General features: G+C 38.6%; 1 protein-coding gene across 10 annotated transcripts in view; it reads left to right on the top strand.

Annotated features, from left to right (window-relative positions):
- GTDC1 (glycosyltransferase like domain containing 1) overlaps positions 1-23,920 on the top strand; it is a 453,404-nt gene that overhangs the window by 343,364 nt on the left and 86,120 nt on the right. The gene's annotated exons all lie outside the window — the stretch shown is intronic.

The raw sequence follows: 23,920 nt of genomic DNA, 5'->3' as shown, positions 1-23,920 counted from the left end.
CTCCCAGTTAGTTTAATCTGCATGTGGCCTGATTAGAGTTCACTTCCCCTACAGATTATGGTCTCTTTATTGCAGAGATGCTGGGCTGATCATTAGGTCCGATTTTCCGAGAGCAACTGTTTACAGGTGAAGTAATGAGCAGACCACACCGGCCGGGCAAAGCGCCTTTGCCGGGGATTTGACTTCCAGCACATTAAAACTCCAGAAGCTCTCCCTGTAGATCTGCAGCATCTGGTACCTAAAGGGCTTTTCATCTTTGACTCTAAATGTATGAACGTAAAATTTGGGGATTGAAAGTTAATGGGGAATGTGGTTTTGAATTTGTCTGTTCAACCTCACACTTCCAGCATAGCCTTTCTAAGGGAGTTTTAACATTTATGTTTAAATCATGTTTTATTTAGAATGTGACCTTGTTCAAGTTTCCTTTTGTATTATTTTAAAATGCAGTGAATCTCGATGAGATTAACCTGTTTCAAGGTAAAGTAGATCTCATGGACTCCCTCCTGAAAAGTGTTTCTTTTGGTTCTACTAACCTTGGGTTGTCTCTGAAGTAATATTTATTACGAGAAAATCGGTTTACAAAGTTTGGTTCTGGGTTATCATACAACTGCACAATTAAATAATTGGTAGACTCCTAGTGCAAAATAGCATCCTGATTGGGGGTGGGGGAGGGTGAGAACCACATTATCCAATACTTTGTGCAAAATCAGACAGAGCTGTGTTAATAAAATTAACAATATTAAATTGAATAATTCCCTCTCTTCCTTTGTATATTTTTGCTTTAATTTAATTGCCTAAAGTAGTTGCTTAAAGAGACGTGGCATTATGTTTGTGTGCATTCTTATTGTTAAAGCTAAATTATTTTTAATTTGGAGAAGAGGGGAAAAAAGCCGCATCAGCAAGAGTAAATGCCAAAATATAAAAGTAACACATTCATCCTTACGGGTAATATAGTAGAACATTGGAAACTTGGAGGTTGCCAGACACATAGCTAACATTAGGGCTAATTTTGAAAATCTAGCGTGCAGTCAATTTTACTGATGCCTGGGGACATACAAGGTAGAAGCTGACAAGAGAACTAATTTTGTTTGGGTTATTTACTGCTATGCATCATCCGCGGGTTCCCGCCTGACACACAGCTATATGAAGGGGGATATTATCACACACTAAAAATTTATGTTGACATTCGATATTTGTTCAATATGTCAGCAGTATTACTTTCATAATCAAAAGAGTAAGAAAAAGAGAAAAGAAAAGCACTTTATGCTCATATAGATATATCTTTTTAATAACCGTCTATAAGGTTAATATAGTTTACCTTTGAGAGTATACAATGAAAACAAGCAGGGTTAGGAGGGGAAATGACAGAAAGCATCAACCCGAGCTGTTTGTTTGCCATTACCTAAGCGAGCCATGTCAGCTCTCTGGCCCGCGTCTGATAGCTATTTGTTGTACAGAGAGCACAGCATAAAAAAAATATCAAACTCTTAATACTATTGTGTGCCCATAACCATCTGTCACTGCTAGCCTGGAGATGAGAGGAAGATTACGAGGAATAAACACTGAGCCGCCGAGCATTGGTAAAGCCTTCGGGCAAAAAACTCTTGTGGGGACATCAAAGACATTCTAATTCCGAGGCAGTCAAGGATTACTCTGTGTAACCTGTGCTGACAACAGATAAATGACTGGCAATATTGTGCCAGAGCTGTTGGGTCCTGCATGGAGTACTGATGATGATGATGATGATGTTATCTTGCAGAATGGACTCTGCTGGGATAATTTTATGATAAAACACTTTTTTCAAATGCCACTGGGTCTAGGCAGACATTTACTAGCTACAGGGGTAGCAATCAGTTTCTTCAAAATTTACTGTTCTAAGCCCATTAGAGTTCCAACGCAGCAAGACTCTTCAATGAGAATCTAAAACGCCTATATTTTCTTTAGGAGAATATATGCAAATGTTGCAAGCTGAACTCCTACCCTTTAGTGGTAGATGCTTTATCATCTGATTTATGTAAATTTGCTCATAAAAATACAGTTTATTTTTAATTGGTGAATATGAATTAGAAAATTAAAATTCTGGTTCAGCCTACATCAGACATCCCCAGTTACAAGCACACATTTATTTAGACCTCTTATCACGTGGGTAGAAATCATATCATTGTCCAGTCAATACGAACTGTATTCTAAAGGCAACCATTGTTTCTACTAGAAATGACCAGGGTTGTGTTTCTTGCTTGGGCCCCTTCGTTTGAGCCTGCCCATTCGGCACTTCACAGGTTCCTGTCAGCATCATGAGCTACTTCAACTACGTGCTTGAGGTGGGATGTTTTCTTTAGGGTATCCTGCAGAATGCTCTCCAGTCTGTTGCATTTTTGCCTTAGCCACACATGTTTTCCAGAGAGAAGGTGTTTTGGAATAAGAGAACGCATTGATGATTGCCTCCCCTGTAAACATAAAGGAGAAATGGATGCTGGAGAGAGCAACAAAATTCTTAAAGCCTGTCATTACTTTGCCTGACAAAACAAAAATAACACCCTATCCTTATCATAAAAAATATGCCCATGAAATCATGCAGTTGCAGTAGCCAACTCTCAACACGAAGGGATGCTGACCTCATTGTGTTAGTTCAACGCTGGGATCATGAATGGTCTAAAATATAGTGTTAGCCTCTAACATATCTTGTACTAAGTCAACCAAATGTAGAGTCGGCTTGCTAGGATATGTATCAAAATCAAAAGTGACATTTTCTCAAAGATACATTCTGGCTTTAAATCTGTGTTAAAATGTCTGTGCATGAGAACAGGCCCTTAAATGCAATGCTTGCCCCCTCTCTTCATTCTTTCTGAATCTGAGCTTGTCAAGGATTATAGTGTGCAACCTCTGCTGACAGTAGATAAATAACTGACAGTATTTTAGCAGAGTTGCTGGGTTCTCTGCAGAGTAATTTGTTTTCTCCTTTCTACCCAGTCTTTAATGTTTTGTTATAAACATCTATAGCAAGGCATGGTTAATAGAAATGACTTATAGAGAAAGACCTGTAAAAAATAGACTGCATTGGCAAAAGTCTTTTTTTTTTAACTGTTTTCTTTCCATATATTATACAAATATTATAATATTGTACCAGATTCCAACATTTATGTAAATGTTTTTTTTATTATAATGGGTGCAAAAGAGACACTGCTGGAGGAAGAGAAAAAACAAATTTACAAGACATTGAAAGATAGCACTCCTGAGATGGTGGTTCTCAAACTCTGATCACAAGACCCCTTCACATTCTTAAAAATTATTGGGACCCCAGGCTTCCCTGATGGTCCAGTGGTTAAGATTTCACCTTGCAGTGCAAGGGATACCAGTTCAATCCCTGGTCCAGAAAGATCCCACATGCCATGAAGCAACTACACCCATGCATCACAACTACTGAACCAACACTCTAGAGCCTGTGAGTCACAACTACTGAAGCCCACACCTAGAGCCTGTGCTCTGCAACAAAAGAATCCACCACAGTGAGCAGCCTACATGCCGCAGCAAAGAGTAGCCCCTGCTCACCGCAACTAGGGAAAACCCAGATGCAGCAATGAAGACCCAGAGCAGCCAAAAAATAAATAAATAAATCTTCTTTAAAAAATTATTGGAACACCAAAGATTTTTGTTTGTTGAGCTTAGACCAACCAATAGTTACTAAATTAGAAATTAAAACTGGGGGGAAAGTTTTAAAATTGACATTGTGTCATTTAAAAGTAACAATAAACAGCCAAATACATGTTAACATAAATAATGTATTTTTAGGGAAGTAACTATATTTTACAAAAAAAAAAAAAAACTGAAAAGAGTGAAATTATTTAACATTTTTGTAAATTTGTAACATCTGTCCAAATAGAAAAAAGATAAATTCTTTATATTTGCTTAGGCATTTAACTGCTGCAATCAAAAAATTGATGCTTTTGAACTGTGGTGTTGGAGAAGACTCTTGAGAGTCCCTTGGACTGCAAGGAGAGCCAACCAGTCCATCCTAAAGGAGATCAGTCCTGGGTATTCATTGGAAGGACTGATGCTGAAGCTGAAACTCCAATACTTTGGCCACCTCATGTGAAGAGTTGACTCATTGGAAAAGACCCTGATGCTGGGAGGGTTTGGGGCAGGAGGAGAAGGGGACGACAGAGGATGAGATGGCTGGATGGCATCACTGATTCGATGGACATGAGTTTGAGTAAACTCTGGGAGTTGGTGATGGACAGGGAGGCCTGGCGTGCTGCGATTCATGCGGTCGCAAAGAGTTGGACACAATTGTGCGACTGAACGGAACTGAACTGAACAGAATATGTTGTTTTGGTGGAGGTTTATGCAGAAAATTCTTCTCACAAAGAGATTTGGCAAAGGATAGAGTGTTTTAATGACCTATTCAGATTATTGTAGATATTCTTTTTCTGCCACTATACCTGAACTTGACAAGTAGGAGACTCTTAGAGGTTAGTCTGAAACCATTCAGTGACTCTTCATGCTCTGTCACTTGCTGTTTAAATGGATTTTATAGCATCCTATGGGGCTTCCCAGGTGGCACTAGTGGTAAAGAGCCCACCTGCCAATGCAAGAGACATAAGATACGCAGGTTTGATCCCTGGGTTGGAAAGATCCCCTGGAGAAGGGTATGGCAACCCATCCAGTATTCTTGCCTAGAGAATCCCATGGACAGAGGAGCCTGGCAGACTATAGCCCGTAGGGTCTCAGAGAGTTGGATACAACTGAAGCGACTTAGCATGTATGCATGTGGCATCCTGTATTGGTTACTTGGAAAATGCAGGTTCATTGAATTATGCAGCTCTTCCAAGTATTGACACAATTCCTTATTTCAAAGAATCACATTGTTAATATCATCACTGGTATCAGAAGAATTTTGGATTCTTAGAAAGTTGTGACGCTCACTATGTAGGTACAATTTTCCCCAAAATTCTACTTTTTAATTAAAAACTTGAATTTATCATTTTAACAAATGTTATCAATTGCTTACCTTGAAGTGACAGGTTCGCATGGCTCATATTTGAGAAAATGTCTTCCAGATAACCAAGTCCAATCAACCATGGTTTGTCTATTCATTGTTCTTTTAAGTAAAATTGGCATTTCATTAAAAAAAAAAAAAGCTGCTGCTTGAGCCCTCAACTCAATCATATAAAAAATTTCCCATTTTTATATGAGTGTACCTTGGTATGAAGATTCTTGAGAGTCCATTGGACTGCAAGGAGATCCAACCAGTCCATCCTAAAGGAGATCAGTCCTGGGTATTCATTGGAAGGACTGATGTTGACGCTGAAACTCCAGTTCTTTGGCCACCTGATGCAAAGAGCTGACTCATTTGAAAAGACCCAGATGCTCGGAAGGATTGAAGGCGAGAGGAGAAGGGGACAACAGAGGATGAGATGGTTGGATGGCATCACTGACTCAATGGACATGAGTTTGAGTAAATTCTGGGAGTTGGTGATGGACAGGAAGGCCTGGTGTGCTGCAGTTCATGGGGTGGCAAAGAGTCCGACATGACTGAATGACTGAACTGAGCTGAACCGAACCTTGTTATACAAAGGTGCTTTATGGGTATTTCCAATTTTATCGCACAGAATATTAAAAGAAGTATCTTGAAAAGATGAAATTTAATAAAATTAACAATTTTAATTCCTCTTCAAGGGAATTTTTGAGTGAAACTGATGTTTTGCTCTCTTTTACTGCAAACGCAGTTGGTTAAAAATACAGTGACTGGGAAACCAACACAATATTGTAAAGCAATTATCCTTCGATTAAAAATAAATTTTTAACAACTCAACATTCAAAGACTAAAAAACAAAAAAATTACAGTGACTGGGGGACTACACTGGTGCTCCAGTGGTTAAGAACACTTCTTTCAGTGCAGGGGACGTGGATTCAATCCCTGGTTGAGAAACTAAGAACCCACATGTGAGGGGGCATCTAAGCCCAAATATGGCAGCTCCTGAGCCCGCGCACCACAAATAGAGAAGCCCACGTGCCACAACTAAGACCCAACACAGCCAAATAAATACTAAAAAAAAGAGAGAGAATACAGTGACTGATGGTTCAGTTTAGTGCCATTGCCCTGAATCATGCTAAGGCATCCGCTGTTTACCTGTCGGTGCATTTTTAGTATCACAGCAATGTCAAGACAGTGAAAAGGGCAAATTACATCTTAGTATTTTTATGAAAATAGCTTGACTTTGCAGACTCCATTAAAGGGTCTTGAATTCACAGACTACCCTTTGAGAACCACTGTCAAATCGAATTGATAGTGATGTATGTCTGGCATCAGTCATTGGAATTGCCTCACTTTTAGTTCTCATAGACTAATTTTTCTTGCCCTAGATGTTAATATATTAATGTTAATATGTTAATATTAACATCTAGGTTTAGCAGTTGATAGCAAACAAGTGTTGGTGATATATAAGACAATTTTCTCAAACAGAATTTTTCTCAATGTGGGCTCAAGAATTAGGAAGCCATGACAGAGTTCTTGGATATAAGAAGTTCCGTTTTGATCCTGAAGCCTCCGTGAGTAGTTCATAACTGGGTATGTTCTAGTCAAGGAAGGTGAGGTAGGAGTGTCCTGTGATGGCAGGTGAGGAGTTTGAAATTGTTAGAGTAGCAATTGTTGTAAGTTCCATCATGACCTTGTCACTTGGAAAGTGGGGACATTGTCTGAGCTTTTTATTTAAAGCAAAATGATTTTTATGAGCCATATGATATTTGCCATATTTTCCATAAAGTAATAAAACAAATTTATGCAATGTTGATAATGGTTAAAGATGTAAATTTGGAAAGGAAAAGGCCCAGTCATTAAGAAATAAAAGCAGGTTGGAAGCATACTTAGGTAAATCATGTGCTATAACATTGAAAGAATTTGACAACATTACATTTTTTGTAATTTGGGAGATTTCTAACTGAAGACAGATGATTGATATAAAATAGAAAATGATGCTTTATTACTTGAGAGTAAAATAAATTACTTTTTTCACTATTTAATACTCTGAGGTTTAAAAATACAGTATTACAAACAAAATTAAAGACCATCTTCTCAAAGGATTTGTATTGGTGGATCGGATATTATGCTTTCCAACCCAAGGTAAATTACCCTGGTTTTCTTGTTGCTCAGATAGCTTGAGAAGAGTCTGGTAAGTAGATTGCTTTAAATCTTTCGGGTTTACAGGTCATTAGAATATTTAGAATAGAATGCTTTTGATGGAACATCTTCAGGTGCTACAGCAGAATGTGATCAGAGAGACAAAATGCCGACTTTTGGATACCGATGTTCTTTGTTCTATTTCTGTGTTACGTTGAAATCTGTTTTTCTAAGGGAGAAATGATCCTCACAGAATTATAGTTCTGGAAAAGATGGTCACATGGTCTGGCCATCTGCCTTTCTGCACACTCTACCAAGCTTTCTCAGACCTGTGAGAATCCATTTTACTTGTCTTAATCTCTAAAAAGATGTTTCCATACATGCTTTCCAGGAGCACTGTTATTTCTCAGTTGTGTGTGTGTGTGTGCTCAGACATGTCCAACTCTTTGTGACCCCATGGACTGTAGCCTGCCAGGCTCCTCTGTCCATGGCATTTTCCAGGCAAGAATACTTGAGTGAGTTGCCACTTTCTACTCTAGGGAATCTTCTTAGTTAAATATCCTTAACAAAAGAAATATCGGCATTATAGCTAGTTACTGTAAGTAAACTAGTTTAAGATTGACTAGGAATAATGAGTATCTGCCCTTTGAATGGGATTGTCTATCTGCCCTTTGAATGGGATTTTTTAACCAGTTCTGTATTTATCCATCAACTGGACAACCAAAGTTCATGTGAATAATAACGATCTTTCTGGTTGATTATAGCTATTCCCAATTCAGTGACAAGTTTTCTTATGTTATATGTCTTTGCCTAGAAGAGTTTGTCTTGTTGTCTGTTTTTGTCTTTAAAGAATTTCAAGTGAACTCTGGTATTTTAGAAACAAAAATCTCCCTAGAGAATTTTGCTAGAATCATTAAAAAGTTATAATGAAATACCTGGCTTAAATGATTATGTGTTACAACACCGAATAGTTTTGTCTCCTAACAGTACTATCAGATGTGTCTCTGGGAGCCTAGTCTAGGATTCTTAATTAGTAGGCAAATAAATACTGGGAAATTCATGGCCAAAAAATAGCCTTACAAAATCCTCATTTATAATTTCCAAAATTCTATTCATAGATCCCTTGCTAAGTAAATTTCAAATTGAGCATATGAAAATGATAACAGATTCAACATTTAGTTTCTCACTGCCTCTTGGGCTGTTTTTAACTTTCTTACACAGTTCAGTTCAGTTCAGTCGCTCAGTTGTGTCCGACTCTTTGCCACCCCATGACCCGCAGCATGCCAGGCCTCCCTGTTCATCACCAACTGCCAGAGTCTACCCAAACCCATGTCCATTGAGTCGGTGATGCCATCCAACCATCTCATCCTCTGTTGTCCCCTTCTCCTCCTGCCTTCAATCTTTTCCAGCATCAGGTGGCCAAAGTATTGGAATTTCAGCTTCAGCATCAATCCTTCCAATGAACACCCAGGACTGATCTCCTTTAGGATGGACTGGTTGGATCTCCTTGCAGTCCAAGGGACTCTCAAGAGTCTTCTCCAACACCACAGTTCAAAAGCATCAATTCTTCGGCGCTCAGCTTTCTTTATAGTCCAACTCTCATATTCATACATTACTACTGGAAAAACCATAGCCTTGACTAGACAGACCTCTGTTGACAAAGTAATGTCTCTGCTTTTTAATATGCTGTCTAGGTTGGTCATAACTTTCCTTCCAAGGAGTAAGTGTCTTTTTAATTTCATGGCTGCAGTCACCATCTGCAGTGATTTTGGAGCCCAGAAAAATAAAGTCTGTCACTGTTTCCATTGTTTCCCCATCTATTTGCCATGAAGTGATGGGACCGGATGCCATGATCTTAGTTTTCTGAATGTTGAGCTTTAAGCCAACTTTTTCCCTCTCCTCTTCACTTTCATCAAGAGGCTCTTTAGTTCTTCACTTTCTGCCATAAGGGTGGTGTCATCTGCATATCTGAGGTTATTGATATTTCTCCCGGCAGTCTTGATTCCAGCTTGTGCTTCCTCCAGCCCAACGTTCCTCATGATGTATTCTGCATATAAGTTAAATAAGCAGGGTGACAGTATACAGCCTTGATGTACTCCTTCTATTTGGAACCAGTGTGTTGTTCCATGTTCAGTTCTAACTGTTGCTTCCTGACCTTACATACTATGTCAGCATAAAGAACTTCCACTTATAGTCATTACTGTCTAGGTGGTGTTATCTCTAGAATACCATAAACTAAAGCTCTGGTTACCATTTCCTGCCTAACAAGGTTACATTGTTTAAACTTGACTCATTTCTTAAACATGCTAATTGCTGCACAAGATGCTATTTGATTGTGGTATGTTTATGACAGTCATCTTCACCTGCTCAAGGCTCATATCTGCCTTTGCTTCCCTCTATCACAATCTTTTTGATGAAATTCTTATACCAAACATTTACTTAGACCCACAAGTCAGGGGTGAGTAAATTATGAAGTAGATAGCTGGATGATACAGATACATGGATGGATGAGTGGGTGAGTAGATGGGTAGGTACGTAGTTAGATTATTTCTTTGTTACACATATTTGTGTCTTATATATGACTTGTGTGAGTTTATTTTTTTCTTAAATTAAATTAAATATATTTTTCCTTTCCTTTCTCCAAATTGACATGGCTTCTTTTTATTCAGCCCACTGTTTCCTCCCCCATTCTGGATTAATATCTTTCGTGTTGCTCTTTAGAGATGCCCTGGAATCCTCTGCCTTCCTTGGACATTTGCCTTGATTTAGGTTCGCCTGATTGTGAATTTCCGTGCAGCAATAGCACTGTGCAATCCACTGCGCCACTGCTCTGTGTGTAATGGACCTTTGCACTTTTCACACTGCCTCCTAGCCCAACTCATTTCACCTTGTAAATGATGTCGTTTTAGATCCTAAGGTCCTCCAGGACAGAAACATAAACTTTTTGCTTGTTTCTTTGTTTGTTTGGGGAGACCTTTTCGATGGTATCTAGCCAGAATACCTGGCACGTAGGAGACTTAGTTGATGTTACTGAATGTTGATGGTGATGAATTAGAAAGTAACTCTTTGATGATTGACTCTTACTTGCTCATTTGGCCCAGTTGAGGACAAGTGACTCATCCTGGCAAGAAAGAGGAAGTAGATGAACTGAGGGACAGGTGGAGATCGCCATGATATCAGCATTACTTTTACGAAGCATGCTTTCATTTGTTTTGGTTTAGGTTTTTAAATGAGATGCCATTGTAGGAGTTGTAAATGTGATTCCTTCAGAATTTTGTTAACTTTTAACAGAAGAGTAGTATAAAAAAGTGAACTGTGTAAGAGGGTTCCCTTTTCTCCACACCCTCTCCAGCATTTATTGCTTGTAGACTTTTGGATAGCAGCCATCCTGACTGGCGTGTAATGGTACCTCATTGTGGTTTTGATTTGCATTTCTCTAATAATGAGTGATGTTGAGCACCTTTTCATGTGTTTGTTAGCCATCTGTATGTCTTCTTTGGAGAAATGTCTGTTTAGTTCTCTGGCCCATTTTTTGATTGGATCGTTTATTTTTCTGGAATTGAGCTTCAGGAGTTGCTTGTATATTTTTGAGATTAATCCTTTGTCTGTTTCTTCATTTGCTATTATTTTCTCCCAATCTGAGGGCTGTCTTTTCACCTTACTTATAGTTTCCTTTGTAGTGCAAAAGCTTTTAAGTTTCATTAGATCCCATTTGTTTAGTTTTGCTTTTATTTCCAGTATTCTGGGAGGTGGGTCATAGAGGATCTTGCTGTGATTTATGTCGGAGAGTGTTTTGCCTATGTTCTCCTCTAGGAGTTTTATAGTTTCTGGTCTTACATTTAGATCTTTAATCCATTTTGAGTTTATTTTTGTGTATGGTGTTAGAAAGTGTTCTAGTTTCATTCTTTTACAAGTGGTTGACCAGTTTTCCCAGCACCACTTGTTAAAGAGGTTGTCTTTTTTCCATTGTATATCCTTGCCTCCTTTGTCAAAGATAAGGTGTCCATAGGTTCGTGGATTTATCTCTGGGCTTTCTATTCTGTTCCATTGATCTATATTTCTGTCTTTGTGCCAGTACCACACGTCTTGATGACTGTGGCTTTGTAGTAGAGTCTGAAGTCAGGCAGGTTGATTCCTCCAGTTCCATTCTTCTTTCTCAAGATTACTTTGGCTATTCGAGGTTTTTTGTATTTCCATACAATTGTGAAAATTCTTTGGTCTAGTTCTGGTTGAAAAATACCGTTGGTAGCTTGATAGGGATTGCATTGACTGTTGGTGGGAATGCAAACTAGTACAGCCACTATGGAAAACAGTGTGGAGATTCCTTAAAAAACTGGAAATAGAACTGCCATATGACCCAGCAATCCCACTTCTGGGCATACACACTGAGGAAACCAGATCTGAAAGAGACACGTGCACCCCAATGTTCATCGCAGCACTGTTTATAATAGCCAGGACATGGAAGCAACCTAGATGCCCATCAGCAGATGAATGGATAAGGAAGCTGTGGTACATATACACCATGGAATATTACTCAGCCGTCAAAAAGAATTCATTTGAATCAGTCCTAATGAGATGGATGAAACTGGAGCCCATTATACAGAGTGAAGTAAGCCAGAAAGATAAAGAACATTACAGCATACTAACACATATATATGGAATTTAGAAAGATGGTAACAATAGCCCTATATGCAAAACAGAAAAAGAGACACAGAAATACAGAGCAGACTTTTGAACTCTGTGGGAGAAGGTGAGGGTGGGATGTTTCAAAAGAACAGCATGTATACTATCTATGGTGAAACAGATCACCAGCCCAGGTGGGATGCATGAGACAAGTGCTCGGGCCTGGTGCACTGGGAAGACCAAGAGGAGTCGGGTGGAGAGGGAGATGGGAGGGGGGATCGGGATGGGGAATAAGTGTAAATCTATGGCTGATTCATATCAATGTATGACAAAACCCACTGAAATGTTGTGAAGTAATTAGCCTCCAACTAATAAAAAAATTAAAAAAAAAAAAGAAAAGAAAAAAATCCAAAAGAATCTATAGAACATAAGAATAATAAATGTTTTCTTCAGTCAAAAAAAAAAAAAAAAGTGAACTGATGGGTTTTTGGAAGAAAGTTTCAAAGTGGCCAAAACCAAAGTAATTTCTTACTTATTATCAAAAAATAAATCTGGAAAGAGAGATCCTTATAAATTATTTTTTCACCTATCCCTCTGGCATAATCCAGATGTGTAAATCATGTAAATATAATCCATTGAAGTTAACTTTCTAAATTTCTGTTTACAATCTCAAGTGAATGAGATTCAATAGCTTTAGATTACTCAGACTAAGGTTCAGTGACCAGATTTTTATTTCTTTTTTTTAAACTCAATCACACCAAAGAATTCCAAGGTAGAATAGCAATAACTATTATAAATTATGTAAGGTTTTTTCCCCTTGTATCATCTTTATTGGCTATGCAACTAATTAGCTATTTCAGCAGTATTCAGGCTAGCATCGTTTGTTGGTTAAACAAAAGAGGGAGAAATTTCAGAAACACAAAGAGACGAAATGTTTGAGATTTGTTCTTGCTCAGATGTGTACCTCAGAGTGCCTATCTCCTGTTGAAGGAAATAATTTATCGTGATCTTAGTCAAAAGCATTTCTCTCTTTGCTGTCCTCCTTTATTAATTTAGATATGTTTCTAAGATGAGAAATGATGTTACTTCTAATTATGGTTACATGTAGTTAATTTCCTTCTTTTTTCCTAAGCTTGGTGTGAAAGGCAGTTTCCTCCAAAAGAGGAAGGTGGGGGGAGCTGGTTACTGGGAGGGGAGAATACTGATAGAGCTGATCTTCCTGTTGCCTTAGCAACAGATTTATTTATTAGGGGTTGAAATGACATGAGTTAATATACCGCATACCTGCTGATCGGCAAACTCCCCTATTTCAGCTGCAGTTGACAATTAAGTCCTGGACAGCTACAGCCGGGGTTAATGTTCCTCATTAGGAGAACTAGGTCATTACTGGGAAATCAAGGCACTTAAGGCAGCATGGGTAAAATACAAAATTCAGCATCTAGAGGAGTGAGGCTTTTTTATGTTAATTAACCTTATTTTCCTAGGTTTAAAAAAATCTTATATGCACATGACAGTGGATCAATTAATTGAAAAAAAAAAAAAAGGAGCTAGTTTACTTTATTCTCTGACTTGTCTTCATTTCCTTTGCAAGGATTTCATTATTTTATGGAAAATTCTTATGTCTATATGATGAGTAAAAAGGGTATTAAAATTAAGAAGGGAATCATCATGGAAATCAGCTTTACCACAAGGGAATGAGCAAATAAAAGCCTTGGAAATGAAAATAAATAAGCTTTGCTAATACCTCACCTAAGGAGCAGCATATAAGCCCATCAGAGCTGGGAGATATTTAGAGGTACTTCTTTGCTTCTTTATTAAGCAGTTACATAGTTATTTGACCTTCAGAAACTGAAACTTTGGGAAAGTGATTCCAAGTGGTTTGTAAATATTCTATTTGCAGAAAGCTGTATAGCAGTTTAACAAACAGTAACTTTCCAGTTCATAATTGGCTTTTTTTTAATACCAATAAAATTAGATACATTAGTCGAAAATGTTTATTAAAATGTCTGAGTGGGTGTTTTTTTCACTTGATAAATTCATAAATAATGTATCAAGCCCCTTCTGAAAGCTATGTTGTCTTATTTCTTTAAAGAGCCCTTATATTGAAAGGGGGGTATTTACAGAGTAGAAAAAGATTTATTGCCCAGAATCCTATTTTGTCTTCATTGCTGTATTGCCTCCATTGAAATCACATCTTTTCAGTTCTTTGACTTCTGGTAACTTTCTCTAGGATATAGAAAAAGGATATAGAAAAAGGATATATAGGATATAGAAAAAGCAAAAAATTGTTCTTAGCATCAATATCCCCTAAAATACTCTGTCCCTTCAACATCAAAATCATTTTGGTTCTCCTCCCTCTATTCATATACTGGAAACCATCCCTATCAATGTGAAAATAATGGATTGACTTCTAGAAACTTAGTTTAGAACTTTTGGCATTTCTCCCCCATCAGGAAAAAAAAAAAAAGTACAATCTCCTTTAATTGATTATCTCCTGTGATTCAGTATATATTTTCACCTCCTCCTCCTCCAAAGTGTTTTCCTGTAATATAAGTGAAACTGGGCCCACACATACTTCTTTAGAAAATCCCATTCTAGTAAACCTCTGTTAGTAGCATGTAGATTGCCACTTATCTTCTGATTTAGCATAAAATTACTGCTTTAGGTGGCACCTCTCAAGGCTCCTTCCTTCAGTCAAATATTTCCACTCTGAAATTAGACACAATCCTTACACAACTGCCTCTTTCACCTGCTCTGGCCAGTTCTTGGTTTTAACAAGAACTCCTTAAAGGAGAAATTGTTTCCCCAGCTTCAGAATTGCAACGCGAGAGCCAGAGTTCTAGAATGAGGCAGTATGGAAGAGCAGGTTAGCTTTTCTCCAAAATGCCTTTATCTTTTGGAGGGGATACAGTTGGACCACATTTTCTAGCTTCCACCACAGTTTGGTATGTCTGCATAACTGGTCTTAGCCAGGAAGCATAAGCAGAAGTGATGTGGACCACTTCCAGGCCTGGACTATAAAAATGTCCTAACATACCACCACACTCTCTTTCTTTTTGGAAAGGCAGACATGGAAGGCACTTGTTAAAGCTGATAGTGACTCTTTTGACTTGGGTCATTGGATTGACCCCTAATGAAAAGGGCTGCCCTTTTGATCTGCCCACTTGCCTATTATTTTGGCATGCCCTATTATACATTTTTTTAATCCATTTTTTAATGCAGTCACCGTACCTGAATGAATGCGGACAGCTGTTACAATAATCTAGACAAATATGGTGGTGATTTGACTAGAGTAATGAGAATGGATGTTGTAAGAAATATTTAGGATATATTTTAAAGATTTTGGATAAACATAGGTGCTATTTACTGAGATAGAGGACACTTGGGGAAAATAAGGTTTAGAAAGTTTCTTTAGAATATTTTAAGCCTGAGGTATCTTTTAGACACACAAGTGGAAGTTTCAAGTTGAAAGGTAGAAATACGAGTCTTTTATTCAGAAGAGCAGTCAGGACTGAAGATAGAAATGTGGGCATTATGAGCATGGATATTTTCATTTCCTGGAGCTCGCCTGATGGCTCAGTTGGTAAAGAATCCGCCTGCAGTGCAAGAGACCCAGGTTTGATCCCTGGGTGAGGAAGATCCCCTGGAGAAGAAAATGGCAACCCACTCCAATTTTCTTGGACAGAGGAGCTTGGCAGGCCACAGTCAGTCCATGGGGTCTCAAAGAGTCAGACATGACTGAGTGACTAATAAATAAAACTGTTCAATTCCTATATTTAAAAATATATTGGATTTTAAATCATATAAATTCAATTTTAAGTTTTCTAATTTTAAACATTAAATTAATCCTCATTCTGTGGGCAACAGTTGTAACCTAGTGATAACCTACGTCTCTCGTGTCTCCTGCATTGCAGGCAGATTCTTTACCACTGAGCCCCCCGAGAAGCCCCTAGTTATAGCATAGTAAAGTCCAATCTCTCTGCAAGTCCTGATGTCAGAATTATCTACTCTCTAACTTCAGTTTTCTTCTTTACACGACAGGGATAACATTAAGTACATTATAGGATTGTTCTGAGGATTAAAGAAGATGACACTATGAACGTAAACTCAGTTCCTGGTAGAGAATAAGCACTTAATAAACATTAACCATTATTATTACTAAGTAATACAAATTATTTCATTCCCTCACATAAAACTGTCACTTTTGCCCGCGATCTCTTACTGGTCAAAATCAATTTTTTCTTAACTCCCTGAAAAAAGAAGAGAAAAGAAACAGCTAAATAAAGTCATCTTTTTTTGTCTTCATTTTCAGCCTACCCAAAACAAGTACATACTGTACAGAAAAAATGGAATTAAGCTACAGAGCAAACACTTGTAAGGAGCAGCATCTGCCTTGTAAATGAAGTCTATAAAAGGCTACCAAATGTCCCTTCACATTTTTATGATTGTTAGGATATTACTAAACCTGGATGGAAAAATGTTTTTTGAGGCTCTTACATCAAGCACCCACATTGTCAATATCACAAATTATTTCCGTTTTTTACAAGATGGCTGCCCCAAGCCTTCGCTATAGAATAGCAGTTCTATTTGAGTAGAACGTACATAGTTTTAAAGGTATGATTTGCTAAAAAGCACTTTCCACATTTATATGTCACATTTTTTAAACACAATTTTTTTAAAAAGACAACTTTAATGAGATTTATATATCACAAATTCCATCTGTTTTAAATAATACAACTCAGTGACTTTTAATCAATTTACAGAGTTCTATAACCTTCACTACAATCCAATTTTAGAACATTTTTATCTCCCCAGTAAGAATCTTCATTCCCCTTTGCAGTCTATCCCTGTTTTCATCCTCACCTCAGGAAAACACTAATGTGCTTACTCTCTCTACAGATTGGCCTTTCCTGGACATTTCATGTAAATAGAATCCTACACTATGTGGTCTTTTACATCCGGTATCTTTCACTTCAATCAGGGTTCTTGAGGTTTGTCCATGATGTAGCAGGTATCAGTGGTCTGTTCCTTTCTGAAGTTGAATAATATTCCATTGCGTGGATATAACACATTTTGATTATCCATTTGTCATTTCATAGATGTTTGGACTGCTTCTGCTTTTTCAATGATTGTGAATAATATTCCTCTGAACATTTTCATAATGTCTTTATCCAGACATATGTTTTCATTTTCCTTAGGTAGATACCTAGGGATGGAATTGCTGAGTTGTCTGACAAATTTGTGTTTGACTTTTTAAGAAACAAGCAAATAACTTTTAAGGATAACACTTATTAACTCTTCCTCCTTAGATTCGTTCAAGATCAACATGTACACACTGTTATATTTAAAATGGATAACCAATAAGGACCTACTGTATAGCTCAGGGAACTCTGCTCAATGTCATGTAGCAGCCTAGATAGGAGGAGTGTTGGGGGAGAATGAATCCATGTACATGTGTGGCTGAGTCCCTTTGCTGTTCGCCTGAAACCATCACAACATCACTAATCAACTCGACTCCAATATAAAATAAAAAGTTTTTTAAAAATGTTATTGCACTTCTTATAAAGCCAGTCATTGCACTAAACCAGATAGGGTCAACTCTTGTTTTTTCACTTTCACTGGAATAAAGTGTAGGCTGGAAATTTTAAATCTCCTCATTATTCATAACCTGATGCTGGGCACTCTTTCAGGTGTCTTCAGCAAAATGTCTATAATCTTAATATTATTCGAAACAAATACCAAAGGGCTATGTGATAGGTTGCCACCAGAAATCCAACGAAGAAAGGCATAATCCTCTGCTCTTTTTAAAAGCCCAGAGACTAGGAAGGAAGACAGGTGTGTAATGCCTGCAAAGATCACAGTGTCCCTGCCATTTTCTAAAAGAGAACACGTTGCCGTTCTAACACTTGCTTTTTCCTCCTGAATTGCACTCTTATTTATGAGTGGTACATCCGTGTCCCTCACATGCAACTCTGAATTTTTGTCTTAGCTGATTCTTCTTCATTTAACTCTCTTACTTTTCTGATGGCTACCGTAACAAAATGCCACAAAGTTGGCAGCTTAAAACAACAGGAATTGGGCTTCTCTGTGATCCAGTGGTGAAGAATTTGCTTGCCAATGCAGGAGACATTGGTTCAAGCCCTGGTTTGGGACGATTCCACATGCTACAGAGCAACTAAGCCCATGTGCCAGAACTACTGAGACCACCCCCTGGAACCCGTGCTCTGCAACAAGAGAAGCCACTGCTGTGAGAAGTCAGCGCACTACAACTTCCCTGCCACCCCGCACCACTCGCCGCAACTAGAGAAAGCCTGTGCTCAGCAACAAAGACCAAGCACAGGCCCCAAAATTCCAGGAATTTATTCTATCACACTTCTGGAGGCCGGAAGTACAAAACTGGTATCAGCAGGCTGAAATCCAATGTTAGCAGAGCTTGAGTATCTCTGGACAGTCTGAGGAAGAAACCTCCTTCCCACTTCCTTACATCTTCTAGCCTCTGAAGGCTGCCAGCAATCTTTAGTCTCTGTTCTCTGCCTCTGGGGTCACACTGCCTTCTCCTCTTCCATCGGTATCAGATTTCCATTTGCCTCCCCCTTATAAGGACATAGGGGCTTCCTTTGCGGCTCAGCTGGTAAAGAATTCGCCTGCAACGCGGGAGACCTGGGTTCGATCCCTGGCTTGGGAAGATCCCCTGGAGAAGGGAAAGGCTACCCACTCCAGTATTCTGGGTCAGAGAATTCCATGGACTGTATAGTCCACGGGGTCGCAAAGAGTAGCCCATGGGGTCGCAAAGAGTCGGACACGACTGAGCGACTTTCACTTCACTTCACTATAAGGACATAAGCGATTGCATTTAGGGGCCACTCAGATATTCCAGAATAATTTCCCACACTCAAGATCCTTGAGTTAATCACATTTGCAAAGTCCTTTTTTGCCAAGTAAGAGTCCCTTGGACAGCAAGGAGATCAAACCAGTCAATCCTAAAGGAAATCAACCCTGAATATTCATTGGAAAGACTGATGCTGAAGCTGAAGCTCCAGTATGGTGGCCACTAGATGTGAAGAGCTGACTCATTGGAAAAGATCCAGATGCCGGGAAAGATTGAGAGCAGGAGAAGGGGACAACAGAGGATGGTGGGATGGTTGGATGGCAACACTGACTCAATGGACATGAATTTGAGCAAACTCCAGGAGATAGTGAAGGAAAGGGAAACCTGGTGTGCTGCAGTCTATCGGGTCACAGAGTCAGACACAATTTAGCAACTGAACAACAACAAGGTAATATTCACAAGTTTCAAGGATCAGAATGTGGAGATTTCCTGAAGGGGCCATTATTCCACCTAACAAAAGTTGCGTATGTAGTGGGTATGAGGTTGTTCATTCATTCAATAATTCTTGAGCAGTGGAATAAGCATTGAGGATGCAATTGTAAGGAAAAATTCATGTATACAGTCCTTGCCTGCTGAGGACTTAGCAGTAGCTGTTAATCAAATAAAATTTGCTTAAGCATTACAACAGAGAAAAGGAAAGAAAGAACAATACGCAACTTTTTGTGAACATTACACATTCATTTTAAACACTTTAAATAATACTGAAATGTAAAAATGAGAACATTTTATTAATACAAAGTCACTGCAAAAGTCTGCATATAAAAGTAATTGCCATTCTTAATATTTCTTTCATTCCATCCTCCTGTCTACTAATTGTTGAATTTTTTTAATTGTTGATTTTTAAAAATAATTACCCTGGTGATTTTAATATAGAAACTTACCTATATATTTTTCTCTTTCCTTTCCTATTATTCCCTCTTGCACATTAGACCTTTCCTCACCTAAAAAATTGCTTTTAGTGAGAGTGCTTGTGGCAAACTCATCTGAAATTATCTTTTATTTCTCCATTGTTCTTAAGAATATCTTTTCTGAGTATGCAATTCTAGGTTGAGATCAAATCCTTTCAGCTTTATTTTGCTATGATTGTTATTGTTTTAGTCATTAAGTTACGTCCTACTGTAGCCCATCCAGTCCTCTGTCCATGTGATTTTCCAGGCAAGAAGACGGGAGTGGGTTGCCATTTCCTTCTCCAGGTGATCTTCCTGACCTAGGGGATTGAACCCATGACTCCATCTCCTGCATTGGGGGTGGATTCTCTCCCACTGAACCTCTGGGGCTTCCCCATTTTGCTATGGAGAAATTTCTTAATCAGACTTTTCTCTCTAGCTGCTTTGAAGATCTTGTCTTTGTCTTTGGTGTGCTCCACTTTCACCTATGTGCAGGAATGGATTTCTTTCTTTAGCTTACTTGGGATTTGTTAGAATTTTTAAATCTTTGAATTGATGTGTTTCATCACTTCTGAGAAATATTCACTATTATATCTATAAATATTGCCTCTGCCTCATTCTCTCTCTCTCTCTTTGGTGTTCTGTGTCTTGATTTTCCTGATCATCTATTTTTTAATCTTTCTTCCATCCTTTCCATGTCTTTTGATTCTATTTTCTGGTTCCTGGGTGTTTTCTTTAGCTTTATCTCTGAGTTTACTAATTCTCCCTAATTTCAATCATTTTATTTTTCATCACTCAAACTTCTTTTTGTTACTTGTTCAATACTCTTTGGTCATTTTTAATAATCCCCTGCTCTTCATATATTTGGGCTTCCCTTGTGGCTCAGCTGGTAAAGAATCTGCCTGCAATGTGGCAGACGTGGGTTCGATCCCTGGGTTGGGAAGATCCCCTGGAGAAGGGAAAGGCTACCCACTGCAATGTTCTAGTCTAGATAATTCCATGGATTGTATATTCCATGGGGTCACAAAGAGTCGAACACAACTGAGCAGCTTTCACTTCATATATTTAGTCCCTTTTTAAAAAACACTTCAAACATACAACCTTTATATTCCATGTTTGATAATTCCAATATCTGAAACTTTTGTGGGTCTACTGTCTTTTTTTCTTTTCATGATTGCTTGTTTTCCATATGTTTTTGATTTTTGACCGTGAAGCCAAATTTTTTGGAACTTCACTAAAGGCAGTTCTTTGAGGATTGCCCGAGTTGTATCTGGATTTCTCCAGGAGGGATGTGTGTTTGCCTCTGTCAAGTGCTTAAGGAAATTAGCAGCCCAGTGCTACTTCAGACTAAATTCTCAGTGAAGGCTTTTTGGTTTTTAGATAATTCAAGCAGCTTGATGTCAGGTTTCAGACTTCTTTCAAGGCTAATGTGAAATTAGGAAATTATAAGGGAAAGCTTACTACTCTGTAATAATAGCATGCATTTTCACAATATTTATTCCATGGATTCTTTCCCTTCCCATCTTTTTGCTATACCATACCCCTGGTTCAGTCCCTATGCACATAAACCTAAACTAGCATAATAACCTTCTCATTTTCTCTTCTCTGACCTCAGCGCCCTGCAGTTCTAACCTGGGGTAAATATCCCAGCCTTCTTCGTGTACTTTTGCCCAGAGTCCTTCTATGGCTTTCACCTCCCACATCAGTGATCTCAATATTGGCTGTCTATTAAAATGAGGTTTGTTTTTTTTTTTAACTAAGAATGCCTGTCCCCCTCATACCAATTAAACCTGAATTTCTAAGAGAGGGGCCCTTGCATCAATTTTTTTTTTAAGTGCCCTAGTCAACTCTGATGTGCAGCCAAGATTAAGAAGTATTAGTATGCAGAAAATAATAATAATAATAAGGAATTGCCTTAATCCCAGCAATAAAGACCTTGTAGGAAGTGGTGCTTAACCTTGTTGGAAGTGGTGCTCAAACTTGCCTGCACATAAGAAAATATTCAAGTGCAAACCCCACTCTAAGGGATTCTTAATCCGTTGGTCTGAGATGATGCCCAGGTATTGGTGTTTCCAGTAGTTCCCTAAGATTTGCAACATGCCAAATTAAGATCCACCACTCTGGGCTGACAAATCACAGGCTGATAGTTACCAGGCTAGTGTCACTGATGAATGAAAAAGGCTAGATAGGAACAGTGAAAACTGAGAACGCCACCCCTCCAGAGGGAGCAGGCAGCCCTCAGCTCTGACTGATTGCAAAACATGGCCAGCACTTTGCAAGCCTGCTCTCGATACAGCCCCATTTGACTTCTCTCGTCAAATGTTAAAGAGTACTTGAAAAATAAACAAATATGCATATCGCTGCTTATGTGTGTTATGTGTAGACACACCCCTTCATCCACGATTTAGGGAGTATGTTCATTCACCTTGCTTCTGCGATGAGTGTTTCTGCTCATGTTCTATTCCTTTTCCTCAATACTGTCCTTTCTCCTCCAAGTCTGTCTAAATCATCACCATCCTCTACGGGCCAATGCATATTTTATCTGACCTGACAATAGAGAACTGATAACTGGAGGAGATGGTTGTTTTGAGAGGGGCATGTTCCTTCTTTCTTACATAAATTACTCTTCCTGGGACTCTGTTTATCTTGCATAAACTTCTTTGGAACTTAAATAAAACTTAAACTGTTTATATGGTTAAACACTTTAGTGTTTTAGCCTTATGATTACCCCCAGGTAGTTCTATAAATGCATATTTGTTACATTAAGAAATCTATCATAAAAAGTCAAGCATTCTCTGTATAATACAGAAGATAGATATTAGAAACTAACAATTCTTAGCAAATGGATTACTTAGACTGAGTAAGAGGTCATTTTAGTAGGTGAAGTGAATAAGAAGTAAGGAAAAATAAAGCAGCATATCTCAAAGTCTGATTTAGGCTAGGGAAAATGAGTCAATAGGAATATCTTAAATAAAATAACAGCAAAAACAAGCTCCATTCATGCCTTAACCTAAAATGTTTACATGCAAGATATTTATTTAAAAATATATTACATACAAGCTGCTATGTATAAAAAGTAATATACAAGGATATAATGTTCAGCCCATGGAGTACAGCCAATATTTTATGATAATTTTAAATGGAGTATAATCTATAAAAATACTGATTCACTCTGTTGTACATCTGAAACTAATATAATATTATAAATCAAATATGTTGTTGTTGTTCAGTCGCTCAGTTGTGTCTGGCTGTTTGTGACCCCATGGACTGCAGCACTCCAGGCTTTCCTGTCCTTCACCAACTCCTAGAGTTTGCTCAAACACATGTCCATTGAGTCAGTGATGCCATCCAACCACCTTGTCCTCTCTTGTCCCCTTCTCTTCCTGCCCTCAATCTTTCCCAGCATCTGAGTCTTTTCCAATGAGTCAGCTCTTCACATCTAGTGGCCACCGTACTGGAGCTTCAGCTTCAGCATCAGTCTTTCCAATGAATATTCAGTGTTGATTTCCTTTAGGATTGACTGGTTTGACCTCCTTGCTGCCCAAGGGACTCTTACTTGGCAAAAAAGGACTTTGCAAATGTGATTAAGTTAAGGATCTTGAGTGTGGGAAATTATTCTGGAATATCTGAATGGACCCTAAATAGAGCTGCATATGTCCTTATAAGCAGGAAAGTGAAGTGTGAAAAGGTTAGTTGCTCAGTCGTGTCCATCTCTGTGTGACCCCATATGGCCCACCAGGCTCCTCCGCCCGTGGGATTTCCCAGGCAAGAATACTGGAGTGGGTTGCCATTTCCTTCTCCAGGGGATCTACCCAACCCAGGGACTGAACCAGGGTCTCCTGCATTGTGGGCAGACTCTTTACTGTCTGAACCACCAGGGAAGTCCATTATAAGGGGGAGGCAAGTGGAAATTCGATACTGACAGAAGAGAAGAAGGCACTGTGACCCAAGATGCAGAGAACAGAGACTAAAGATTACTGGCAGCCATCAGAGGCTAGAAGATATGTAAGGAAGCGGGAAGGAGGTTTCTTCCTTAGACCATCGAGAGGTACTCAAGCTCTGCTAACATCTTGATTTCAGCCTGCTGATACCAGTTTTGTACTTCTGGCCTCCAGAAATGTGATAGAAAAAATTCCTGGTATTTGGGGGCCTGTGCCAGGCCATTCCAATGAATATTCAGGATTGATTTCCTTTAGGATTGACTGGTGTGATCTCCTTGCAGTCCACGGGACTCTCAAGAGTCTTCTCCAACACCACAGTTCAAAAGCATCAATTCTTCAGTGCTCAGCTTTCTTTATGGTCCAACTCTCACATCCATACATGACTACTGGAAAAACCATAGCTTTGACTATATGGACATTTGCCGGCAAGTGATGTCTCTGCTTTTTAACACGCTATCTAGGC

The sequence above is a fragment of the Cervus canadensis genome, chromosome 15, assembly GCF_019320065.1.
Source record: "Cervus canadensis isolate Bull #8, Minnesota chromosome 15, ASM1932006v1, whole genome shotgun sequence".
Lineage (NCBI taxonomy): Eukaryota > Metazoa > Chordata > Mammalia > Artiodactyla > Cervidae > Cervus > Cervus canadensis.
Note: the sequence above shows the minus strand (reverse complement) of the source record. Positions and strands in the feature narration are given on the sequence as shown.